The sequence below is a fragment of the Myotis myotis genome, unplaced genomic scaffold (genome assembly GCF_014108235.1).
Source record: "Myotis myotis isolate mMyoMyo1 unplaced genomic scaffold, mMyoMyo1.p scaffold_m19_p_3, whole genome shotgun sequence".
NCBI lineage: Eukaryota > Metazoa > Chordata > Mammalia > Chiroptera > Vespertilionidae > Myotis > Myotis myotis.
The window spans coordinates 146,538,976-146,548,755 of record NW_023416335.1 but is presented as its reverse complement, the minus strand read 5'-3'; the positions used below and the strand labels follow the sequence as shown (position 1 = coordinate 146,548,755).

General features: G+C 44.3%; 1 protein-coding gene across 9 annotated transcripts in view; it reads left to right on the top strand.

Moving 5' to 3' along the window:
• Positions 1–114: 114 nt before the first annotated feature.
• Positions 115–9,780, top strand: part of LOC118650104 (RAB3A interacting protein) — a 54,678-nt gene continuing 45,012 nt past the window's right edge. For 2 of the 9 annotated variants that reach the window (XM_036297963.1, XM_036297957.1), the window contains exon 1: positions 117–286. The gene's annotated coding sequence lies outside the window, so the exon portion shown is untranslated. Of the gene's footprint in view, positions 287–421; positions 587–9,780 lie in introns of those variants that run through there. The other 7 variants (XM_036297962.1, XM_036297961.1, XM_036297965.1 and 4 more) reach the window with 6 other exon arrangements.

The following is a 9,780-nucleotide window of genomic DNA, read 5'->3' as shown; positions in this document are numbered from 1 at the left end:
AGAGCCCCGCCTGGAGCCAGGGGCCCGGGAGCGCGTGGGGCCCCGGCCCCGCCCCCTCCCGCCCCCAGCCCCGCCCCCCGCCGCCCGGCCACTCCCGGCTCCGGCCCCGCTCCGGCGCAGGCGCAGTCCGCGCTCCCTCGGCGGCCCCCAGCGCAGTGCGCCCGCCGCGGCGGAGGGTAGCGGCGTCGCCGGCGGCCTCCTCTCGCTCTCGTGGCTCCGGGGCGCGCTCCGTGGGGGCTCCGCGAGCGCTTCTGATCGCGGGCAGCGGCCGCCGCGGGTTCCTCAGGTGAGTGCAGCCGCGCGCGAGAGAGGCCGGGGCGCCGAGCACCGCCCCATCGGCGCCCGCACCCCGCCTCCCCGGCCGGCCCTGAGGGTGGCCGCGGCAGGTGCAGGTGCGGGCGCCGCGGAGGGCGCGGTGCGCGGGGGTCGGGCCGGCTGCCGGGACCCGGCGGGCGCGCTCTCTCGCCGGCGCCAGCGGGCTTCTGTCCTCCTGTTTCCCCGGCACGGGGCTCCGGCATCTGGGCACCCCCGGGCCCGCCGGGGGGGCGCCGGGCGTCGGCGGCCCCTCCCCCGCCCCTCCTCCCAGGTACGGGCTCGTTACTCATTAACTGCGCGGCCCCGAGCGCCCGAGGCTGGGCGCTCGGGGCCGGGTTACCTGTCGGCGGGGCGCGCGCGGCCGGGGCCGGGGGCCTGGAGGGAGTTCTAGGGAGAGTCCCCCGTAAGTCCGGAGCTGCGCGGAGCCTGAGCCGGAGCCGGAGCGGGGCGAGCAGCCGGCATGGGCCAGGGGGTCTCCGTGAGCGACCCGCCCGCCCCATCCCGAGGGCCGCTCGCGGGAGGTCTGGCGAAACCTGGTGGGCGGGAGCCGTCGCCGGTCGCGCCGTAGGAAGGAGGCTGCCCGGTGGAGCCTGACTTTTGTTTCGGGAGTTGGGACGCGCTGCACCGACGTAATTGTAATTACACTGCTCTTTCCAGCGATGACAGCTCACTCGGCCGCGGGGGGCGGGGAAGCGAGATGAAGGGATCCTAGGAGTGATGTTAGGTGGGATCCTGCAGCGCGTGGAGTGGCCAGTTGCTATATGGGATTAAAAAAAACCCCCCAAAACTGTAATGGCCAAAGGGTAAGGTCTTGTAAGGGAAGACCGCTGGCTTCGTACTGCTTCCTAAGAGGCTGTGGAGTTTGGAGGAAACGTAGCATATCCCGGCGCTACCCGATTCAGGAAAGAGCCATGTAATCTTCTGCCATAGAATACTTACATAATTGGATAGGCTGGTAAGAGGATTAAAACAGTTCCGCTCTGTTGTAAATCTGTGGAAAGACCCAGTTCTTAGTCATTATCCTCATTCTTATTTTGTGGTTCGTGCAGTTCTTTTTTTTTTTAGAGGTGAAATGACACATCAAGGAGGAAAGAGACCGAATAGATTTGAAGATCAATCCTAGTGAATGTTTTATGTCGTTAAATAACCCACCAGTTTAATGGGGCCTTGTTCTGCTAACATTTGTTGTTTACTAGTACTGTGCATCATGTTTGGACAGACATTATATCCCAATAGTGGCTCAGTTGATCGAATCCTAAAGCCCTTGTGGAATTTATAGAAATGAATCGAGCAATTATATACAATGTTACTACAATAGTGTATTTCTTACTGATAGGAGAAAGCCTTTTATTTTTTCACGACAGCAAAATTACATATTAGTGCACACTTTTTTGAATCAAAATGGATACATTTACTATAGCTCTTCCTTATGTGTTTGGCAAACAACTCATTTGTGGTATTGAAACTTCTAACCTTTCACCAGGATGGATATTTGATGTTCAGCCGCTTAATGGGCTTTGCAGTTAGTGGGGTTTCTAATTAGATCCAATTGTACTTTTTGAATGAATGTAGCTATGCATACTCTTCTTTCAATATTTTTCCCTCTAACTTTCCCTAAACTTGTCTCCCCCCAACGTAGATACTGCACAAATAATTTTAAAATTAAAGGTTCTTAGAAATCTAGGTCTCCATCATTTTTTAATATGCAGACAAAAACTTGTAGGTTACATGTAGTTTTACATGTAGTATTGTGGTTATTATACCTTCCTTTTTCCCATCCTGAGTAGGACTTGTTGAACCAATTAGTAAGCTGATCAGATGAAAAATTAGTAAATTGGTGTTTTTTTTTTTTAAGTTTTAGCTCCGTTACTGTACATGTGACCTTGAGTAAATCATTTAGCCACGCTGAGCTAATTTTCTCTATTTGTGAATGATTCAGTATTAGGTTGAACCATATACATTTGCCGGTAGTCAGTTCTTTTTCATATGCTTCAACCTAATATGAACTTCATGGTAGTGGGATGTGAATTAAATGGGGTACTCTGTATAAGATGTGGGGGTAGGGGAGCAGGGGAAGAACAGAAATATAAGCCTGACAGTGTGCCGCGCCCTGTTCTTGTTGCTTTAGGTGCCCCGACTCCTTATTCTTGGGGCATTCATGGGATATTGGTGGTGGTGGTGAGTTTTACAGATGAGGGAATTGAGGCTCAGAGAGGTGAACTAACTTGACTGTGTTTACTTGTCAAAGGTCATATACTAGTTATAGCTGACTAATGGCAGAGCCAGTATTAAAAACTGAGTGATTGCCCCAAATGGAACTTTTTAAAAAAATGTTTTATTGTTGATAGAATTACAGATGTCTCCATTTTCTCTCCCTTACCCCCCATTCTCCCAAACCCTCCTCAACGCCGCCCCCCCCCTCCGCCCCACGTCTTCACTACCCTATTGCCTGTGTACATGAGCGATGCATATAACTATATAAGTTCTTTAGTTTGTCTCTTCTTGTCTCCCCATCCTCACATCAATGTATGTCAGTCTGTTCCATGCCTCCATGCTTTGGGTCTTATTTTGTTGGTCAGTTCATTTTGTTCATTAGCTTCCACAAATGAGTCAAAATAGAACTCTTAACATGCTTGCTTCTTCCATTCTTGGTCTATACCTTCTGTAAAAGAATTTTGTAACTATAAAAGGTGAAAGGCGTTATCATTTGTATTTCTTGTTAAAAAAATACCCAGGCCCTGGCCATGTAGCTCAGTTGGTTAGAGTGTCCTCCAGGTATGTCAAGGTTTTGGGTTTGATCTCCCTCAGGGCATGTATAAGAAGCATCTCCCTCTCTTTCTCCCTGTCTCTCCCCCTCTCTCCCCCTTTCTCCCCCTCTCTTCCCCTCTCTTCCTCTCCCTCTCCCTCCCCCTCTCCCTCCCACTCACCCCCCTCACAAATCAATAAAGAAAGACTGACTAGGTTTTCCTACAAGGGTGATACCAGTGCTATTACTACTATTGAGTCTAGGGCTTACCATGTATCAAGTTCTGATTTAAGCACTATGCCAGTTTATAATCACAGTGACCTAGGAAGTAATCCCTACTTTTATCCCATTTTATAGTTGAGAAGATTGAGGAACTCAGACATGAAGCTTGCTCAAGGTCACAATGCTAGTTAAGTGACAAGACTAGATTAGAAGTCAGGCAATTTGTCTTTAATGGCCATGCTCTTAACCTCTCTACTCCACTACTTCCTCATGTGCAGGTTGTAATTACTTTTAATTTAGCTTTTATGAGATACTTAGCATTAGTGTATTAAGTAATTCTTCATGTGTCACCAGAGATTTTTAAATCAAACACTCATTGAGCAGCTGCTCTGCAAGTCACAGTGGGGGTTAAAGGAAAGTATTCTTAGTAAGTCTGGAACATAGGCTACATACCCATTCCCGTATCTTTTATAAGTTCTTCAAATTTAGAAGGTGCTCTTCACTGTTGTGATAATTTTAATGAGTGCAAAATAAGACAAAGTGTTAGAATAGTTGGATAATGGGGAGGAAGGAAGGATGAGTAGTGGGGTAGAGATATTTGTGTGTGGAGGTATGAGGGAAAGCTTGGAGGACATTCTGAGAGAGTACAGCTTATCAAACTAAGCTTTGTCTTCTATAGTCCTGGTTAAGATGCAGTTAAAACGAAGGGTAGTAAACTGGTTACTAAATTAATTACTTACATGTACTTGATATCCTAAAAACAATGCCTCTACTCTAGTATTTATTAATCTTGATATTTACATTGTATTTATAATGTTAATGACAAGGAGGCCTCTTCCTTTATGGTTCTCAACCTTCCTAATGCCGCGACCCTGTAATACAGTTCCTCATGTTGTGGTGACCCCCAACCATAAAAAATTATTTTCGTTGTTACTTCAAAACTATAATTTTGCTACTGTTATGAATCGTAATGTAAATATCTGATATGCAGGATGTATTTTCAGGGGTCGCGACCCACAGGTTGAGAACCGCAGTGAGGGTTTAAGTCATCTTACCCCATTTTATAGCTTTAGCATTCGGCCTGGAACCCAAACGCAGGTACTGCGCTGTGTTTGGTGATGGATGGTCAGTAGGAGACTGTTAGGATGTATTGAAATTGATCTAGAAGTAGAAATGGAAATGGGGGCTCAGAGTGAGCATTGAGGGGACTGAGGAAAGGAAGACAGGGATACTTATAACAGGTAGCATTAGCTTGTCATCTTTATTTCCCCCCTCTGCTTTCCTTTTCAGCTTGTAACTAAATGAGGTAGTTTCAGAAGCTTAATTGCCTGTAGTCATTGTTAGAAAAAAGTGAAAAAGTAATTTTGATTTAGGATGTCAGCCACACAAAATTAGTGATAGTCATAAACTAAGATTACTTAAGTCAGAGGGAAAAGAATGAAAATTATTGAAATAGTTCAAATTTATGGGAGATTTGTTGCTTGTAGTTAACGACAGGTTTGTCAGTGTAAATGTAATGAAAGTTGATGAACTTCTAGATTATATGAATTGGCAGTCTAATATAAAGAAACTGAATTTAAGAATGTGAGTGCCCTTGAAGCATAGAAGAGCAGACAGATGAGAGCTTAGAACCAGTTAAATAAGTGGGTTGTAATTTGAAGTACCTAGAAAAGAGGAACACTATTAGGTATTTACTTTGGGCACTTGGTTAACAAATGGGGATAAAATATGGATGAACAACCAAAGTAGGTTTGAGAAAACAAGTAAATGTTCATTAATTAATTTCTTGGTGGGAAGAGAATTTATGTTTGAACACAGAGAAATTAAGTGACATGTTCAAATTCATAAAGCTAGTCAGTGACAGAACCTGAACTAGAAGGAACGTTTTCTGAAGCTAGTTTGATAACATCCTCTTCTTCCCCCAAACTTTGAAAATTCAGTTTCTCCAGTCTTGATGATAGTCTAAAGCAAGCATGTCAAACTTGCGGCCCACAGGCCACTGCCTCGTTTATTTGGCCTGTGTTAGTTAGCCTTTGAGTTTGACATGCTTGCTCTAAAGGTATTCTTTTAGCTGTCTTTTGTTTTTCTTCTTCTTCAGGAAAGGTAGCTTGTAATCACTGTCTCTGCTCCTCACTGCTTTGCTCTTCATCCCCAGTCTAAGGACTCTTATTGTTTATTTTAACAGATACTTCAGTGCCTGTTGAATGTTTAGTTGACATATATTCTTGCATATACAAAATAAGGAGGCTTCCACTATTAAGAAAGAGAAACTTACAAAACTGTTTAAAAAATATTTCTGTTATAAGGATTTGTAATTAAGTACAATATTAGTAACCCAGTAAGTATTGAGCATTTCCTGAAAACCCTTAATTTAAGAATTTGCAATAACATATCTAAATATGTCAGATTGGCCCTAACCGGTTTGGCTCAGTGGATAGAGCATCGGCCTGCAGACTGAAGGGTCCCAGGTTTGATTCTAATCAAGGGCATGTACCTTGGTTGGGGGCACATCCCCAGTAGGGGGTGTGCAGGAGGCAGCTGATCGATGTTTCTCACTCATTGATCTTTCTAACTCTCTAGTCCTCTCCCTTCCTTTCTGTAGAAAATCAATAAAATATATTTAAAAACAAACAAACAAACAAAAAATGTCAGATTGTATATATTTGTGGAATTAGTAAGTGGAAATTAATTTGTGATCTATGTTAATGAGTGCGAAGATGGTGTAATTTCATTGACCATTTGACTAATTTTTCCTTTGGGTTATTAATTAAATCCACACTTATAAACATAGAATGCTTCTTAAAATGTAAATGTGATTTTTTTGTTACAACCTAAATTTTAATTTGGAAAATCCACTTTAAAGTTACAATGAAAGTTAATGAGAAAATGATTTATGTACTTATTATATATACATACTAGAGACCTGGTGCACAAAATTTGTGCACTCTGCAGGGGGTGGGGGGGAGGGTCGGGTTCACTCAGCCCGGCCTGCGCCCTCTCTCAGTCCAGGGGAGACTCCTGTATTGAGCATGTGCCCCCTGGTGGTCAGTGTGCATCATAGCGACCAGTTGTTCCACCATCGGGCTAAATGTGAGAGGGTGCAGGCCAGGCTGAGGGACCCCACTGGTGCACAGTCGAGGCTGGGGAGGGACGCAGGAGGTTGGCCAGCCAGGGAGGGACTGTGGGAGGGCTCCAGGGTGTCTCCAGCCCGTCTTGCTCAGTCCTGATTGGCCGGACGCCAGCAGCAAGCTAACCTACCGGTTGGAGCATCTGCTCCCCCCCCCCCGTGGTCAGTACACTCATAGTGATGGGTCGACTGGTTGACTGTCTGCCCCCTGGTGGTCAGTGCATGTCATAGCAAGAAGTTGAGCGGCCTTAGCATATCATTAGCATATTACGCTTTGATTGGTTGAATGGATGACCAGACGACTGGACACTAAGCATATTAGGCTTTTATTATATAGGACACTTTTTTGTTTTATTTTTTCCTTCTTTATTTATGTAGTATTTGAATACATCTCAAAACTTTCTAATTATGGAGAATTTTAAATCAAATAAATAGACTCAGTAGTGTAATGAACCATAAAGTTCCCGCCATCTAGCTCCAATAACCATCAACAATGGTCAATTCTGCTTCAGTTACTTCTCCCCCTCCTGTATTATTTTAGCAAATTCCAGGAAGTGTATAATTTAGTCTGTAAATATTTCAGTATGTATTTCTAAAAGAGAAGGGCTAGCTACAGTATTGGTATATACTTTTAAAAATTCACATTAATTCCTTAGTGTCAAATTAGCCACACTTTTATTTAATATACAAAAATAAGACCACTTTAGTAAAGTCAATTCTTTTTTTTTTAATTAAATCTTTATTGTTCAGATTATTACATTTGTTCCTCTTTTTTCCCCCCCATAACTCCCCTCCTCCCAGTTCCCGCCCCACCCTCTGCCCTCACTCCCCACCCACTGTCCTCATCCATAGGTGCACGATTTTTGTCCAGTCTCTTCCCGCATCTCCCACACCCCTTTCCCCCCCAAGAATAGTCAGTCCATTCCCTTTCTATGTCCCTGATTCTATTATAATCACCAGTTCATTCTGTTCATCAGATTATTTATTCACTTGATTCTTAGATTCACTTGGTGATAGATGCATATTTGTTGTTCATAATTTGTATCTTTACCTTTTTCTTCCTCTTCCTCTTCTTAAAGGATACCTTTCAGCATTTCATATAATCCTGGTTTGGTGGTGATGAACTCCTTTAGCTTTTCCTTATCTGTGAAGCTCTTTATCTGACCTTCAATTCTGAATGATAGCTTTGCTGGATAAAGTAATCTTGGTTGTAGGTTCTTGGTATTCATCACTTTGAATATTTCTTGCCACTCCCTTCTGGCCTGCAAAGTTTCTGTTGAGAAATCAGCTGACAGTCGTATGGGTATTCCCTTGTAGGTAACTGAGTTTCTTTCTCTTGCTGTTTTTAAGATTCTCTCTTTGTCTTTTGCTCTTGGCATTTTAATTATGATGTGTCTTGGTGTGGTCCTCTTTGGATTCCTTTTGTTTGGGGTTCTCCACGCTTCTTGGACCTGTAAGTCCATTTCTTTCACCAGGTGGGGGAAGTTTTCTGTCATTATTTCTTCAAATAGGTTTTCAATACCTTGCTCTCTCTCATCTTCTGGCACCCCTATAATTCTGATGTTGGTACGCTTGAAGCTGTCCCAGAGGCTCCTTACACTGTCCTCGCATTTTTGGATTCTTTTTTTTTTTTTTAATTAAATCTTTGTTGTTCAGATTATTACATTTGTTCCTCTTTTTTTCCCCCCATAACTCCCCTCCTCCCAGTTCCCGCCCCACCCTCCGCCCTCACTCCCCACCCACTGTCCTCATCCATAGGTGCACGATTTTTGTCCAGTCTCTTCCCGCATCTCCCACACCCCTTTCCCCCCCAGGAATAGTCAGTCCATTCCCTTTCTATGTCCCTGATTCTATTATAATCACCAGTTCATTCTGTTCATCAGATTATTTATTCACTTGATTCTTAGATTCACTTGTTGATAGATGCATATTTGTTGTTCATAATTTGTATCTTTACCTTTTTCTTCCTCTTCCTCTTCTTAAAGGATACCTTTCAGCATTTCATATAATCCTGGTTTGGTGGTGATGAACTCCTTTAGCTTTTCCTTATCTGTGAAGCTCTTTATCTGACCTTCAATTCTGAATGATAGCTTTGCTGGATAAAGTAATCTTGGTTGTAGGTTCTTGGTATTCATCACTTTGAATATTTCTTGCCACTCCCTTCTGGCCTGCAAAGTTTCTGTTGAGAAATCAGCTGACAGTCGTATGGGTATTCCCTTGTAGGTAACTGAGTTTCTTTCTCTTGCTGTTTTTAAGATTCTCTCTTTATTTTTTGCTCTTGGCATTTTAATTATGATGTGTCTTGGTGTGGTCCTCTTTGGATTCCTTTTGTTTGGGGTTCTCCACGCTTCTTGGACCTGTAAGTCCATTTCTTTCACCAGGTGGGGGAAGTTTTCTGTCATTATTTCTTCAAATAGGTTTTCAATATCTTGCTCTCTCTCATCTTCTGGCACCCCTATAATTCTGATGTTGGTACGCTTGAAGCTGTCCCAGAGGCTCCTTACACTATGCTCGCATTTTTGGATTCTTTTTTCATTTTGCTTTTCCGGTTGGGTGTTTTTTGCTTCCTCGCATTTCAAATCATTGACTTGATTCTTGCGCTCCTCTGGTCTGCTGTCGGGAGTCTGTATAATATTCGTTATTTCAGTCCATGTATGCTTAATTTCTAGTTGGTTCCCCAATATAAGATCGAGGGTCTTATTAGTTTTCTTGTAGATCTCATTAAGTTTATCGGCGGCTTCTAAACAGTTCTTGAGAGACCTTAAAAGTGTGGTTCTGAACTCTATATCTTCCATTGACAATTTTGTCCTGTTTCTTTGTCTCCGCATTTTGTTATGCTTCCTTGGTGCACCCCCTAGTGGTCTTTGTTCGCAGTCTTATAGTTAAATCTTGATTGTTGTAGCTAATTCCAGGGAGGGTTTGACCTCCAGGCCAAGTGGCTATGAGAATCAGCTGTGTCAGCAGTGAGAGAACTTCTGTCCTCTAGGGAGGTGCTAATCTAGCCTTTGCCTGAGGCTATCCAGCAAATGCCTCTGTGCAGGGCTTGGGCGGGGCGGGTCGCACAGGATCAACAGGGTGGGCCGGAGAGAGCAGTTATGGCAGCTCTCAGTCCTGTCCCCAGGGGCTCTGCCTCTCTGAGTCCCAGCACCCGCTGCAAAGCTCAGAGAGAAAGCTGCACTCGCTCTGACCGAAGCCAGACAGTCCTGCTTCTCCCGTTTGAGTCTGGGTCGCTAAAGACTCGCCTGTATCTGGAGCTCAGAGTCTGTGACTCCCTCCCGATTGAAAACGCCAACCGCGCACTCCGCACCTCAGAATTTGACTTCAGCACTGCGCCTCCTCTGAGTGTCCGTATGCGTTTCTCTTTCCTCCT